Consider the following 16129-nt stretch of genomic DNA (forward strand, 5'->3'; position numbering starts at 1 on the left):
ATTGGACTAGTAGAAACATTTCACTTTTAGATAGAATAATAAATTATATCCAATGCAATAAGTAATTGTTAAGACACATTATCAATTTAATACTGCTATATCAAATGATTTTCCTATCTAATTCAGATAATAAATTTGTTATTTAAAATTTTTAAAAGCTACATTCATATATTCTTAATTCATATGATTATGAAAAATTAAATAGTAGGAAAAAACCTCTTATAATCTGAGGCCTAAAAAGAGACTGAGTATAATATTGTAGGTGTTAAAATGAAGTACAATTTCTCTTGAACAAAGAGCTTATTGTTTTAATCTTACCTAAGAAATTTAAGCAATGTTACTGAAGGTGGCAGTTACTTAACCACGTCCTTACTGAATCAATTTAGTTTGTTGACATTGATCATGTAATGCCAGCTAATATAAGCAAAAAAGAAAATCTGTTTCATGGCACTCAACCATTTTTTAAAGATGTGAAATATTCAAATAGAGTTTACTGATATAAATGTTAAAAGTCCCTAGCAAATTTTTACTTGAAACTCAGATATGTACAAGCAAATTTCTTATCTCCCTATTGTAATCCTACCTGAATAGAAAAGAACAAAAAAAAGAGAGAACAAACCAAATCTTAAGATTATCATGCTCTCAAATAAATGTGTTCATTATTAGAATTAGTTGTTTCTGTAACATGTTTTGATCACATTTTGGTGTTATTCTTTGCTTGTTAAAAGTAGGAAAGTTAATTGAAACCCACACTAATGAGCAGCCTGACACTTACATTTCAAAATGTTTTTTTGTATTTTTTTTCTTAGATTTATCTAAAATAGGCCTGGTGAGGCACTGAGACATTTACTCTAGCCTACCTGGTACAGCAAGCTTGTAGACCTCTTAGCTTTCAAAAGACTCACTACAGGAAAATACAAAAGTATAATAAGCTCTGACAAGTTCTCACAATCCAATTAAAAGAATAACTTCTATTTAGTTCCATAAATCACAAAAACTTTAACAGAAGAAAATTGACAACTTATATAATATCTGCCTGTTATAAAAATGAGTGATGTACAATGTTTACCTTTTACTTTTTAAAAATCATCCATTTGGTTTTAAAAAGATGAAACAGAGACAAATCTTGACTTGAGGTTATATATTAAAATTTCAAGAAATGAAGTTTAGGTAGAAATGTAGGCTGCAAATACAAATGGTTGTATGAAGTTTGAGGCTTAAATTAAAGTGATTTATTTTGGACAAATTGAGTAAATTTTTGAGGAAATAATATTGAGTAAATAATTTCGGTACTGTCTGTATTGTATTAGAGGATGGATTGCATCAGACCTTTATAGCCTGCCATTCTTTTCAACTGTTCAAATTCTTCTGAAGTTGCTCATAGTCAGTTTTCCTCAATATAGATGAGTAGTTAGTGATTTTATTGTTTTATCTGTAATGGCCCCTAAACATGTGTTTATTGAATCATCTAAGAGGAAAAACAATGACTGGTTTACTCAATTGCTGCCACTTTCTCTTACAGAAATAGACCTTCTGATACTTCCTAAATGCTATATAGAAATTCTGCAACTCTTATATGTATTACATTCTGTGTATAGATTAAATTTCATTAACAGATGATCTTTATCCTATTTTTTCTTCTGATGGAAAGACTTGGATGTGTAAAAATAGATCCCAAGAGGATCTCAATTCAGCCTCATATATCCTTTCTTCCAAAGTACCAAGCTATAATACAGTTGTTTTAAATGTACTATGTGACTTTTTTGTTGTTATTTTTTTTCCTTTGTATGTTCTTCCCTCTATGGTATATGTCCTGCTATCACACTTCTTGACTTTGACACCCTGCATCATGTATATACATTTGTCCAATTTGGGGAGGGGAATAACAAAATGCTGAAACAAGGACACAGGATGACCCATTGCAACAATGATACCCACAAGACAGTATATTGGGATTCAACTTTACAACTTTGAGGGGGTGGTGAGGGAGGTGGGGGAGGGAAGGGATAGTGGGAGAACAACAAAGGAAGGGGTGATAGTGCTTAACAAGATAAGTACTCATTCCCTTATTCATGTAACTGTAACCCCTCTGTATGTATTTATTTATTTACAATAAATAAAATTTTAAAAATAAAAGGAGATATAGGACAAAGCAATTTAAAAGTATGTAGTTAGCATTCTAAGGTTCTCTATCTGCTAATTTATAAATCAAATTTATGTCTATAGAGAGCAGAGAACCTATTTAGTATCTTCATTGCAACAGTATAATATGGAAAGGTTGTCACCCCTATAAATATTAAATTGAATGTCTCTGAAGCAGTGATAGCTAAGTAGAGATTTCAGTAAATTTTTGGATAAAAATAAATTATGAATTTCTAACATCCTAATATTTGTAAATTGTTCATGTGTATAATCAAAGATGATAAAGAAAATGAAAATAGAATTTTGTGTAGTAGTAAACTGTTCTAACGTGACACAATTAAACTTTTCTTTAGAAAATATTACTATATACTGTAATCCTAGGTACTCAGGAGCTTGATATCTGAGGATGATGGTTCAAAGTCCATGAGACTCTTACCTCCAATTAGTCACCAGAAAACTGGAAGTGGCACTGTGGCTCAAGTGGTAGAGCACTAGCCTTGAGATGAAGAGCTGAGGGACAGTGCCCAGGCCCAGAGTTCAAGACCTGTGACCAAAAACAAATTATTATAAAATGTGTAAAATTGTATTCATAAGCTAGGAAAAGAGAGGCCTACGTTTCTTTGTTCAGACTCAGGAAAATATAGCACTTTACTAAGTATGCAGAAAATGCTGAAAATCCCTTCTGACTTTTTCACTTGCATGTTGTATTAAAACACCCAATTAACCAGGTATCGTTATGACAAAGGTGGCATACAATATTCTTTTTCTGGCAGTCTTTCTATCCCTGTGTCCTCTGTCAAGCTTTCCTTTCATCCATTATGCAGAGAATAAAAAAAACAGTGGTATGAGTGATAAACATGAACTTTTGTCACAGTTTCTCTTTATTCTTTAATAAATAGTACCTTAGCATGGTTTTTTGCTTGTAAGAAAGAAGAAAAGTAAACCAGGCAGGAGATGGATATGCATTTATACAAGCTCCTGAGTATATACATTCCTTTTCAGAATATAGGGCAACGTTCAAAACCAGTAAGTACTGATTTCATATTTAAAAAGCATTGCTAAAACTTCCTTACTATCTCTGTGCTCAGTAACAATAACAACAAGATAGAAAAGCATGGAGTTATTATACCAACTAGAATTCTTTCAAATTTTTGATCATTTGAAAGCTTATTTTATTTATTTATTTATTTTGCTTTTCTGAAGTAGCTTGATAGAGAAATAAAAGAAAAACCTTTTTTCTGATATAAGTATACTGTTGTAGGACCTCTTTAGTCAGTAATTATGAAAACAATTTGAGAAGTATCTTAAATCATGTAGATTAAACATGGATAGGAATTTCAAAACACAAAAGATGTCAATTGTGAGATTTTTTATCCTTAATTATTTAAGGATAAATTTAATAAGTATTTATATGCTTATATGCAATATGATATTGCATGTTATGTGAGTTAGTTTATATACTGTTGTATAATGTTCTATCTTGTATCCCTGTTGTGACAAAACACCTGGACAAAACAACTTGCAAGAAGAAACATTTATTTTTAATAAATGTTTATTATCTTGAAATAATTGAACAAAGGGATTGCTATTCAACTAAACAATTTATGAATTATAGTGCATCTTGATCAATGTCAGCCCTATCCCTTCAAATCCAACCTCTTCCTTCAGTTTTCTTAACTTTATTGGATCTACATTAAGTTCTGAGTGGTAATGTGAACAAGTGTATTAACCAAAATATGGTAGATTGGGGGAAAATTCAAGTGGTGTAGTTCCTTACACACATTAATTCTCAGTCCAACAAAATAAACACAAGGAAATAGGTATCCTAAGAATAGGATAGGGGTCAAGAATAAGCAGGGGTTGACAAAGGAAACATTTGTCCTGGCTCATAATTTCAGATAGGATTTAGTTTTTGTTTGCTTGGTCTCATGCACTTAGAATGTCATGGCAAAAGGAGTAGGAGACAGAGGTAAGAAGGAGCCATTGGGAAAGGACCTGCCAGTGAATTATGTCCTCTGAGCAAGTCCCACCTCCCACGCTTAACTTCCTCTTAAAGCCATTATATTATGAATCAGTTGAGGAATTCATCTATTGACTGTTAGAAAATGGATCCAGGGAAGATGGCTCAGTGGTAGAGTGCTTGCCTTGCATGCATGAGGCCCTGGGTTCAATTCCTCAGCACCACATAAGCAGAAAAGCTGGAAGTGGTGCTGTGGCACTAATCTTGACCTGAAGAGTTGAGGGACAGCATCCAGGCCCAGAGTTCAGGCCCCACAACTAGCAAAATCTCGGATCCAATTGATTCTCCAAAGTGCATCAACTGGAGAAAGCAAGCCTGGAATACAAGAGTCTATGGAGGACATTTCATGTTAAAAATGCGTAGGGATACAGGTGGACCCATTGCAACAATGAGATGTACAAGTCGTTATGTCGAAAAATGAACTTTACAACTTTGGTGTGGGGGCACGGGGAGGATTGTGTGAGGGGGTTTGGGGGGAGAATGGGAAGGGATGGGAAGGGGAAACGAAGGAGGAGGCTACAATGCTTGATAAAAAATGTACTCATTATCTTGCCCATGTAATTGCAACCCTTCTGCACAGTATTTTCACAATAAAAAAAATAAAATAAAAAGAAAACAATCGACACACAAAAAAATAAAAATAAAAACAGCCTTCTTCTGGTTCACAGTAGGTCATGTCCATATCATATTGAAAAATACATTTTATCCATCTCTAAGGGTCCTCATAGTTTTACTATTTTTACTTTCCCTCTAAAGTCTAACTTCAAGTACCCTCTGGAACTTGACGGGAAACTCTCAGGTATGAATAGTTGTAAAAAACAAAAAAGAATTACGTGTTTCCAACACACACACAATAGGAAAGAATAAACATTTCTATTCCAAAAGTGGTTAGTACACAAAGGAGAACTGGGACCAAACTAAGACCAAATAGAAACAGAGAGAATATTAAATCATATAGCTCCATATTTGATGTCCAGGGCATGTGGTGGCTTCTATAAGCTCCAATGGTTTGGGGTCACACACTTTTATGGATTTCCAGGTGTACTTCTCTATCTGCCTAGGACATTCCTCAGCAGAATTTCATATCTACACTATCTTGTGGTCTGCAACCTGATAGTTCCACACATCATCTTTTCTTGGCAGCATCAGAAAGACTGACCCTGTTGCATAGTACCTTGCTGGCCAGCCATTCTGAAACCTGCATTGAAAGCACTATGGACCTTTAACTCTTGCTTTCTTCATGTCCTCACATCGTTTCCCTCCTGCTGAAATAGTATCCTGGAGGCTGAGCATGTTGAAGAAACCATTTTCTTGGGTCTGTTTGGGAAGAATACCAGGGAATTTCTTTCCTCAAGGGAAAGTCTTTCAGATGTGTGGATCCTTTTATAATCTTGAGCCTGAGTGGAATCAGGCCAATTCCTGTGATGCCTATATTTCTAGGGCAAAAAGTCTGAATTTTCTGGTGGCTCCAATCTCTTTAACACTTTTCTGCTGGGACAGTGGCTCAGTGGTAGAGCGCTTGTCTTGCATGATCGAGGCCCTGGGTTCGATTCCTCAGCACCACATAAGCAAAAAGTAAAAAGTCCGGAAGTGGCTCTGTGGCTCAAGTGGTAGAGCGCTAGCCTTGAGCTGAAGAGCTGAGGGACAGCGCCGAGGCCCAGAGTTCAGGCCCCACGACTTGAACCCCCAACCAAAAAAAGAAAAATTGCAAATGTGAGCAATTGAACACTTTTCTGTGGTTTTTCATCATGCTCTAGAGTAATATTTTTATTAATGAGACTTATCTAATACTTTTTTATTGTTTTCTCTTGGCAGTCCACATATTAGCAGACTGATACTTTGAATAATAGAAAATAAGTTGATATAGAAGAATCTATTTTGAATGGAATTTTGCAATGGCAGATGATAGAATGATGTGTCTGTCTTTTACAATCCAAGAAACTTAGTTTTAGATGTTTTCAGGTTAAGAAAGTTTAACTTGCCAGGCGCTGGCTGTTTGCGCCTGTGGTCCTAGCTACTCAGGAGGCTGAGATCTGAGGATAACAGTTCAAAGCTAGCCGGGGCAGAAAAGTCCATGAGACTCTTATTTCCAATTAACGACTAGAAAACCAGAAGTGGCACTGTGGGCTCAAGTGGTAGAGCACTTGCCTTGAGCTGAAGAGCACAGGGATAGCACCCAAGCTCAGAGTTTAAAAAAAGGAAAAAGAAAAAGAAAGTTTAACTTAAAGCTAGCCTGTGAATGTAGTCTTGATACTTACAAATGGTATCTAAGTACATAAATAAAAATTTATATCAATTCTATGATATTTACCATGCAGGACAAGGAAGAATTTCTCTGTACAAACCCATATACTCAAATCTGAATTTGGTTCCTAAAAGCTCAGTGTGAACTCTGAACTCTCTCCTGGAGGATTTACACAAATAATTCTTACTACAAACTAAATCTGTGCAAAAATTGCATTTGTGAAATTGCTTCTTCATCTTCCAGCAAAAAGCCAAATCAAGGTCATATTTGTCATCTGATCTTTATATCTTGACCAAGGAAACACAATGAAAAAATGTTGTATGAGGTAGTTCTGTGAAATTACAAAGCATGCATTACAAAAAGAATCACAGGCATTGAGTTTAACCTTAAAACCTCTTTGATATTAACTTTTCTGATTATCTCATTTCTTCCCTTTATGTGAGCTCAATTTAAATCAGTGACTTCCAAATATGAATATTGTGTACTTGTATAAAGGCAAAAGGAATATTTCAGTAAATGATATAGTTAATTTCCATGGTGACTTAATTTTTCTAAGCCAACACAATGTGAAACTTTTTCTAAAAAGAATCCTTGTATTTGTGATGCAAAGAAAATTTACTGAATTAATTCAATTTGAATAGTCACAATTTGGCTTAATATTTAAATTTAATAACTTCAACATATACCTTAAGACGTAATAAAATGACATTTAAAAGAAAATTCTATGCCTTTCATCTAATAATTAAATTTATTTGTAATGATATATTCATGGCATGATGAAAATGGTGATGATGATGATGATGATGATGATGATGATGATGATGATGATGAAGGCTCTGCTTCTTCAAGAAGACACTGGGCGCTCTCACACTTCTCAGCCAGCTTGCAGTACAGAAGTGGCAGACACTCTCCAGAACCACATAGGAAAGGGAGATCGAGGAGTAGGGACAGATAAACGGAGAGAGGAAGGTTGAAAATTTCTGTGAAAATAATATTAAGAAACCTGATTGGATGAGTGGGATTGGCAGAGATGTGGAGGAGAGATGAAAGAAGTGACCTTGATCAAGATGCATTCTTCTCAAAAATCGACGTTGTATTTAGACTCCTGTGTACCACGACATAACAGAAATCCAAAACCTACTGAATGTAAGGATTAAAAATTAAGTTTTTGCAATATTTTGCGGATACTAATAACATCGAAATAAAGAAGTCATTTAAAAACAACAAGAAATGGTTGTCCAGAGAGAATAAGGTACACAAAGGATCACAGGGACAAACTGATCCAGGTGGTAGATGGACATTTCCACCTGTGTTGAATAATTCTGAGGAATCTTGGAGGTTATACATGCTACTTTAATTACTGCACTAGCATAGTATGACTGCATACTGGCAGGTGATAAACAAAGAATGCACAGAATACATAAGAAATCACATGGAATTGTCAGAAATTGAAGAGAAAATAGGAGCCAAATACTTGATCCAAGATAGCCTCACACTTCATGTCCTTTTTCCATTATAAGAAGAGTAATTTTCACAAGAAAATACTGCATGTCTATTCTTAAATTACAATTATTTTAGATAATACTTATAATCATCGTAAAATTTTATTAAGCCTAATATCAAATATTTAACGATATTCATCACATTGTGCTTAATAATCATTTTAAATATTATATACCTTTACTCATATAGTATATATGAAGATACACATATATACTTAGTTGTGAGTTAAGTAGATCTGTCTGAGATTTACTCTAAAATTATTCCATTAGGACTTAAGCTATGACACTACATTGGATGGCGCTTCAAAGTTCTACACCTATTGATAATCAGTGTTAAATCCAGGTGGCTCCACACCACAGGCTGACATTCAGTACTTTTTTATTTTTATTCTGCTGTTTTAAAGAGGTGCAAGCACTACATAGAAATCGCTGAGCCAAACCATATCAAGTTCTTCAAAGAACAGATGTTCAGTATCCATGTTTTGCCCAAGAGCAACAAGCACGTCATTTCCTGAGCGCACACACTGAGACAAAAATAAAGATGTAAAAGCTAGGTTTCTCTGCTAGCATTTTCTTTTCCAAAGGGTGGTAGAAATTTGCCATGTCCTTAAGCAGAAAATGTGAACACCTCTTATTTATGTTTGAGTAAAATAACCGATCATGGTTTGTATTATACCGAAGTAAATTTCATAAATGTCCTCAATTCAGCCTCATTATAAGGCTAGTGTATTTTACATCTTCCCAATTCTAAATATTGAACAGCCAGAAAGAATAAGGTAGATGGGGCTGGGAAGGTGGCTCAGTGGTAGAGCATTTGCCTTGCATGCATGATGCCCTGTTTTCGATTCCTCAGCACCACATAAACAAAAATAAAAAAGCCGGAAGTGGAGCTGAGGCTCAAGTGGTTGAGCGCTAGCGCTGAGCTAAAGAGCTGAGGGACAGAGACCAGGCCCAGAGTTTAGGCCCCATGACCAGACGCCCTCCCCCCAAAACAAAGAATAACATAGATCTCAAATGCCATTTTGTCATTCCATGTCTCTCAAGAGTCCTGGTAGGGAGTTCCGGGAAGATGGTGGAGGAGAAGCTGGAGGCTAAACAAGCTCTCACATAGAAAGCAGTTTTAGAGTTCCAGTGAACAGTCCTAAGCCAGAGAATCATACCAAGTGTGCTTCACAGGTCAGAGAGTTAGGCCAGAGAGGGAAAATCCAGGCAAGGAGACAGCTCTGAGCTCTTGCCAGTAGCTGCCACTGCCGCGGCGCCAGCAGTGATGGCGGCGGCTGCAGATGCCATACCTGAATCACAGAGAGTCCGGGACAAAGGAGCCAGACACAGCGGGGTGAGCGGATTCTACTCAACACCAGCAAGAACCGACAAGGAGCAGACATCTTCATCCTGCAGTTCACAGACCAGAGACGACCCAAGAACCAAGACTCAGCGTGAGTAGAAGCCTGACGTCCTAACTCCTTCGCAGGGAGCAGAGGAGGGAAGGCCACCCCTCCCCCCCCCAGTACTGAAGATCTCCATCTTGGATACCGACAAAGCTCGGCGGAGCTGCTAGCTCCAACTCAGGCCTTGGAAGTAAACTAGAGTCATTTAGCAGGTCACAAGAACTTAATGGAATGACCGGCCAGACTCGGCTCTACCCAGGGAAAAGTCACCCAGCTCGGGTGCCAGCCCTAGGAGTGGCTTTCTTTACTGGGTAATCAGAGCCAGAGGCTGTCCCTCCCTTTAGCAGCCTAGACAATCAACTGAAATTCAGTAAACAGAAACCCTGAGAATGGCTCCAGGCTGGACTCTGTGAGTTTCTCACAAACAAGCCTCCGAGAAAAGCTACTGTTTGTTGAAAGGCCTCAACTAAACCCAGAACCAAGCCTCATCACAGCATCTCCCTCTTTTGTGATACTCAAAGCAGATCTGCCTCCCATTGAACTAGCCTGGGAGGAGGATTGCAAAATCCGGGGTAAAGCAGAGCATTTTTCTGCCTGTTCGAACAAACTGACTTAAGAAACGAACCAAGCCACAGGACCACAAGCAGACAAGAGACTCCAAAAAGAGGCTGGTTATGGTCACAAGGGAGATTCAGGATTTTTCCCACCCCTTCCAAAAAAATCAAAGAACTTTTTTTCTTCTTCTTCTTCTTCTTCTTCTTCTTCTTCTTCTTCTTCTTCTTCTTCTTCTTCTTCTTCTTCTTCTTCTTCTTCTTCTTCTTCTTCTTCTTCTTCTTCTTCTTCTTCTTCTTCTTCTTCTTCTTCTTCTTCTTCTTCTTCTTCTTCTTCTTCTTCTTCTTCTTCTTCTTCTTCTTCTTCTTCTTCTTTTCTTCTTCTTCTTCTTCTTCCTCCTCCTCCTCCTCCTCCTCCTCCTCCTCCTCCTCCTCCTCCTCCTCCTCCTCCTCCTCCTCCTCCTCCTCCTCCTCCTCCTCCTCCTCCTCCTCCTCCTTCTTCTTCTTCTTCTTCTTCTTCTTCTTCTTCCTTCTTCTTCTTCGTCTTCTTCGTCTTCTTCGTCTTCGTCTTCTTCGTATTCTTCGTCTTCTTCGTCTTCTTCTTCTTCTTCTTCCCTTTTATAAAAAATTTTTTTTCTTTTCTAAAACTTTTTTTAATCTTTAATTTTTGCTTTTTTTGAAAAAAAAATTGTTTTCCAGTAACTTTTCTTTTCTCTTATAATTTTTATTTTAGGGATACATGTGTGTGTGTGCGTTTTTCATTCTTTTTTGTTTTCTTTCTCTTTATTTTAAATTATCTTTTTGTTTTTTGTTGAGCTCTACTGAACTTCTGATTTTTTTTCTTCCTTTCTTATCCTTTTCACCTTTTCCTCTCTTTCATTCTTCTTTATGTGACTTAATTGTTGTCTTGCACATCCTCAGATAAACGAATAGTTGACTATTAGACCCTATCCCCCATTGTGTACACACTTAATCCACAAATTTATTACCCAATTCAAAACCTCTCAGACTTAAATTCCTTAATAGAAGTACTACCTCTTTATACCTATATAATATTTTAAGCATTTTTATTTTTAAGTTTTTCACATCTCCTTTATATCCCTCTCCTTCTCTCATTATATTCACGTTCTTCTGTACATAGATTGTTTTCGATTCTGCATAATATTATCAATTATTACTTTTCTATTGTTTCTGGTCTCTTTTCTTTTCTTTTCCCTTTCCCTTTTTTTTTTGTCTCTCTCTCTACTTTCATCCTATCCAATCTATTTCCTTCTTTGAGATTAAGACTTAGTTAAGTTAACTCTCCCTGTGCCTTCCCACATCACTCTATTTCTATTTTTTACCCTCATCTATCCCTAACCCCAATAATTTCTGGTTTTCCAAATTCTTCTTTGCAGTTCATAGCCCATTAACATATAGTTGTTTGATGTTGAATAGATGTATCTGTTGAACTAGATTGTATCTGGAGACTATTGACTGTGCAAATTCAGACTTTATTTGATGCTTGCCTTAAGGTAGTGTTCTAACACAAAACTGGTGCTATTTTCATTACAAATGGGCAGAGTAAGGCAGAAAAACACAAGAAAATGGCAAGTCTGGGTTTCTCAACTCCCACTCTTGATAATCAGGGGACAGAGGCATAATGAATAATCCAGAGGAGAGTTCCCAAATAGCTCTACAAACACTGCTGGCAAACATGGTAAATGAAAAGATTGAAAACATACAAAGGACTCTGGATGAGCGTGATAGGGAGAGAGAGGAGGCAAACAAAAGGTTTATGCAGGAATATCATGAGCGTGAGGAAGCTACTCAAAAACTGATAGAGGATTTGTGTGAGCAGCTTGAGAATACTCAAATAGAAAGGCACGAATGAAGTGAACAGGCTGAGAACACTCAAAGAGAACTACAGGAATGGCATGAATGGGAACGGGAGGAAGCCAAGGAAAGAGTAATACAGGAAATGAGAGACCAGGAAGAGAATAGACAAAGATCACTAAAGGCATTCATGGGATCCATTAACAAAGAGCTGAAGGAAGTCAGGGAGACCATAAAGGGAATGCTGAATGGAACCCAACAGAACGAATGGGAGTCCAAGGAAACCATAACCAATCAACTAAGGGATTTGAGAATAAACACTAAACACCAAATTAAGGAAGTAAAAAAGTTCATACAAGATCTAAAACAAAGTTTCAACAAAGAATTTGAAGACATCAAAGCTGACCAATTAGAAAGAAAAGAAATAAAAAACAACGTAGAAAGTCTTGACAGCAGATTAGACCATGCAGAAGATTGACTCTCGAGGATTGAAGACAGCCTAGATATTATAGAGAAAGAACATAAAACCATCCAAGACAAGTCCAAGAAATATGATAGATCCACCCAACACTTGGAAGACACCATCAGAAGGCCTAATCTAAGGATAATGAGTGTAGAGGAGCACCTAGAAACAGAAGTTAATGGTCTAGGAAATTTGTTTAACAGGATCCTAGCAGAGAACTTCCCAAACATACAAAAAGATAGGCCTATAAAGATACCAGAAGCTTTTAGAACTCCAAATAGACCAGACCAGAATAGGACATCCCACCGTCACATTATAATCCACACAGGATCAACTCAGACCAAGGAAAAGATCCTTAAAGCTGTCAAGGAGAAAAGATTAATCACCTATAAAGGGAAACCAATTAGAATCACATCAGATTCCTCAGCAGAGACAATCAAAGCAAGAAGAGCCTGGAATGATGTATGCCATGCCCTAAAAACAAACAACTATCAACCAAGATTACTGTACCCAGCTAAACTCTCCTTCATAACTGAAGGCCAAATAAAAACCTTCCATAGCAAAGAAAAATTGAAACAATACATCTCCACCAAACCAACCCTACAAAAAATTCTTAAAGATGTCCTACACATAGAAAACCAACAAGACCACAATAAAGGCCAAGAAACTGCACCCAAACTGAGAATTCAAGAACCATAGGAAGAACCCAGTTTTCGCAGCCCCCAAGAAGATGGATAACATGGCAGGAACTCCCAAATACCTCTCAGTCCTATCTATCAACATTAACGGAATTAACTCTCCAATTAAGCAACATAGACTGTCTAGTTGGATTAAAAAACAAGATCCTTCTATCTGCTGCCTTCAGGAGTCACACCTTGCCCGTAAAAACAAACACATTTTGAATGTTAAAGGCTGGAGCAAAATCTACCAAGCAAACGGCCCCGATATACAGGCGGGAGTTGCAATCCTAATATCAGATAAAATATACTTCAAATTAAAATTCATGAGAAGAGATAAAGAAGGTCGCTACATACTAATAAAGAGATCTCTCCTTTTGGAGGATATTACAATTCTAAATATCTATTTGCCAAACAATGGGGCACCCAAATTTATCCAAGAAACACTACTTTCCCTCAAATCCCACATAGATCCAAAGACACTAATTGTTGGGGATTTTAAAATACCACTCTCCCCACTAGGTAGATCAACTCGGCAAAAACTCAACAGAGAAACCGCAGATCTCAACAACTGCATAGATCAACTAGATTTAACAGACATCTACCGAATATTTCACCCAGAAGCATCACAATACAGGTTTTTCTCACCAGCACATGGAACATTTTCTAAAATAGAACACATTTTAGGCCACAAAGCAAACTTGTCTAAATTCAGAAACATTGAAGTTATACCTTGCATTCTCTCTGACCAAAAGGGAATAAAATTAGAACTCAACACCAAAAGCCACCAAAGAAAGTCCGGTAACATATGAAGGCTGAACAACACACTGCTGAATCACGAGTGGGTAGTGGTAGAGATTAGAAAGGAAATTCAAACGTTCGTGCTATTCAAAAAAATGAACACACACACACACAAAAAAAATGAACACAGAAATTACCAGCTCCTCTGGGACACAGCAAAGGCAATACTCAGAGGCAAGTTTATAGCTCTGAGCTCCTACATCAACAAATTGGAGAGATCTGAAACCAGCAATTTAATGAAACATCTACACCTCCTTGAAAAAGAGCAGAAAGAAAAACCCCAATCCAGTAGACAGAAAGAAATAATTAAAATTAAATCAGAATTGAATGAATTAGAATCCAAAAAAAAACTATAGAAAGAATCAAAAAACAAAGAGTTGGTTCTTCGAAAAAATTAACAAAATTGACAGACCCTTAGCAAATCTTATCAGAAAAAGAAGAGAACACACCAAAATAAATAAACTCAGAGATGAGAATGGAAACATCACCACGGAAATAACCAAGATTCAGAACATTATAACGGAATACTTCTCAAAACTGTATGCTAATAAGATTGAGAACTTGACAGAAATGGACCTTTTCCTAGCAAATATTGACAAGCCGAAACTAACCCAAGATGAGTTAAACTATCTTAACAGGCCCATATCAAGCATTGAAATAGAAACAGCAATAAGAGACCTCCCAGCTAAGAAACGTCCAGGACCAGACAGTTTTACAGCGGAATTTTACAAAGCCTTCAAAGCAGAGCTCACACCAATACTCCTCCAACTCTTCAATGAAATTGAATGAGAAATTTCACTACCGAACACATTCTATGAAGCCATCATAACCCTCATCCCAAAACCAGGCAGGGACTCATCAAAGAAAGAGAAATATAGACCCATTTCTTTGATGAACATTGATGCAAAACTTCTCAACAAAATTTTGGCTAATCGACTTCAACAATTCATCCAAAAAATCATACACCATGAACAAACAGGATTCATTTCAGGGATGCAAAGCTGGTTCAATATATGCAAATCAATTAACATTATTCATCACATCAACAGGAGCAAGAATAAGAACCGCATGGTTATCTCAATAGATGCAGAAAAAGCATTTGACAAGATCCAACACCCCTTTATGATAAAGGTTTTGGAAAAATTAGGAATCCATGGAACATCCCTCAACACAATAAAGGCTGTATATGACAAACCTACAGCCAGCATTATACTTAATCTTGAAAAACTAAAGCCATTTCCTCTTAACAAAGGAACAAGACAAGGATGTCCACTCTCTCCACTTCTCTTCAATCTAGTATTAGAATGCCTAGCTACAGCAATAAGACAAGATGCAAACATTAAGGGGATCCACATATGGAAAGAAGAAATAAAACTCTCCCTCTTTGCAGATGACATGATCTTGTATTTAAAGAATCCCATAGACTCCACTCTCAAATTACTCAAGCTGATTCAAAACTTTGGCAAAGTAGCAGGGTATAAAATTAACCCCCCAAAATCAATGGCTTTTCTGTATTCCAACAAAGAGAAAAGTGTGGCTGAAGTTAGGAAAGCAACTCCATTTGTAATAGGCCCTCAAAAAATAAAATACCTAGGAATTTACTTAACCAAAGAAATGAAGGACCTCTATGATGAAAACTTTAAAATCTTGAAAAAGGAAATCAAAACAGAACTTAGAAAATGGCAAACCTCCCATGCTCCTGGATTGGAAAGATTAACATCGTGAAAATGGCAATACTTCCCAAGGCTATCTACAAATTCAACGTAATAGCTATCAAAATTCCAACCTCATTATTCAAGGAAATAGAAGAGGCAATCCAAAAGTTCATATGGAACAATAAAAGTCCCAGAATAACAAAAACGCTCCTCAACGGAAAGAAAACTGCTGGAGGAATATCAATACCAAATTTCAAACTCTACTATAAAGCCATAGTAATCAAAACACCTTGGTACTGGCGTAAGAACAGATCTCAGGACCAATGGAATAGAATTGAAAACCCAGAAAAGAACCTACAGACCTAGAGCCATCTAATCTTCGATAAAGGAGCTAAAAAAATAGAATGGAAGACAGACAGCCTCTTCAGTAAATTGTGCTGGCAAAATTGGTTAACTACTTGTAGAAAACTAAAGCTACATCCTTAAATATCACCCTGCACCAGAATCAACTCCAAATGGATCAAACCTCAGAGTCAAAGCAGACACTCTGAAAACATTACAGGATGGAATAGGAGAAACCCTAGGTCTCCTTGGTGCAGGTCGAAATATTCTTAATAGAGACCCAGAAACACAACAAATCAAAGAAAGGTTGGACAAATGGGATTGCATGAAGTTGCAGAGATTCTGCATGGCAAAGGGAATAGCTAGCAAGATTAATAGAAACCCACGGATTGGGAGAAGATCTTCACTAGCCATACAACAGACAAGGGTCTCATATCTAAAATATACTCGGAACTCAAAAAATTAAATCCCCCAACAATAAATCCTCAAAGAAACAACTGCCCAATAAATAAGTGGGCTAAAGACTTA

Source organism: Dipodomys spectabilis, unplaced genomic scaffold (assembly GCF_019054845.1).
Source record: "Dipodomys spectabilis isolate Male_0828 unplaced genomic scaffold, ASM1905484v1 ptg000003l, whole genome shotgun sequence".
NCBI lineage: Eukaryota > Metazoa > Chordata > Mammalia > Rodentia > Heteromyidae > Dipodomys > Dipodomys spectabilis.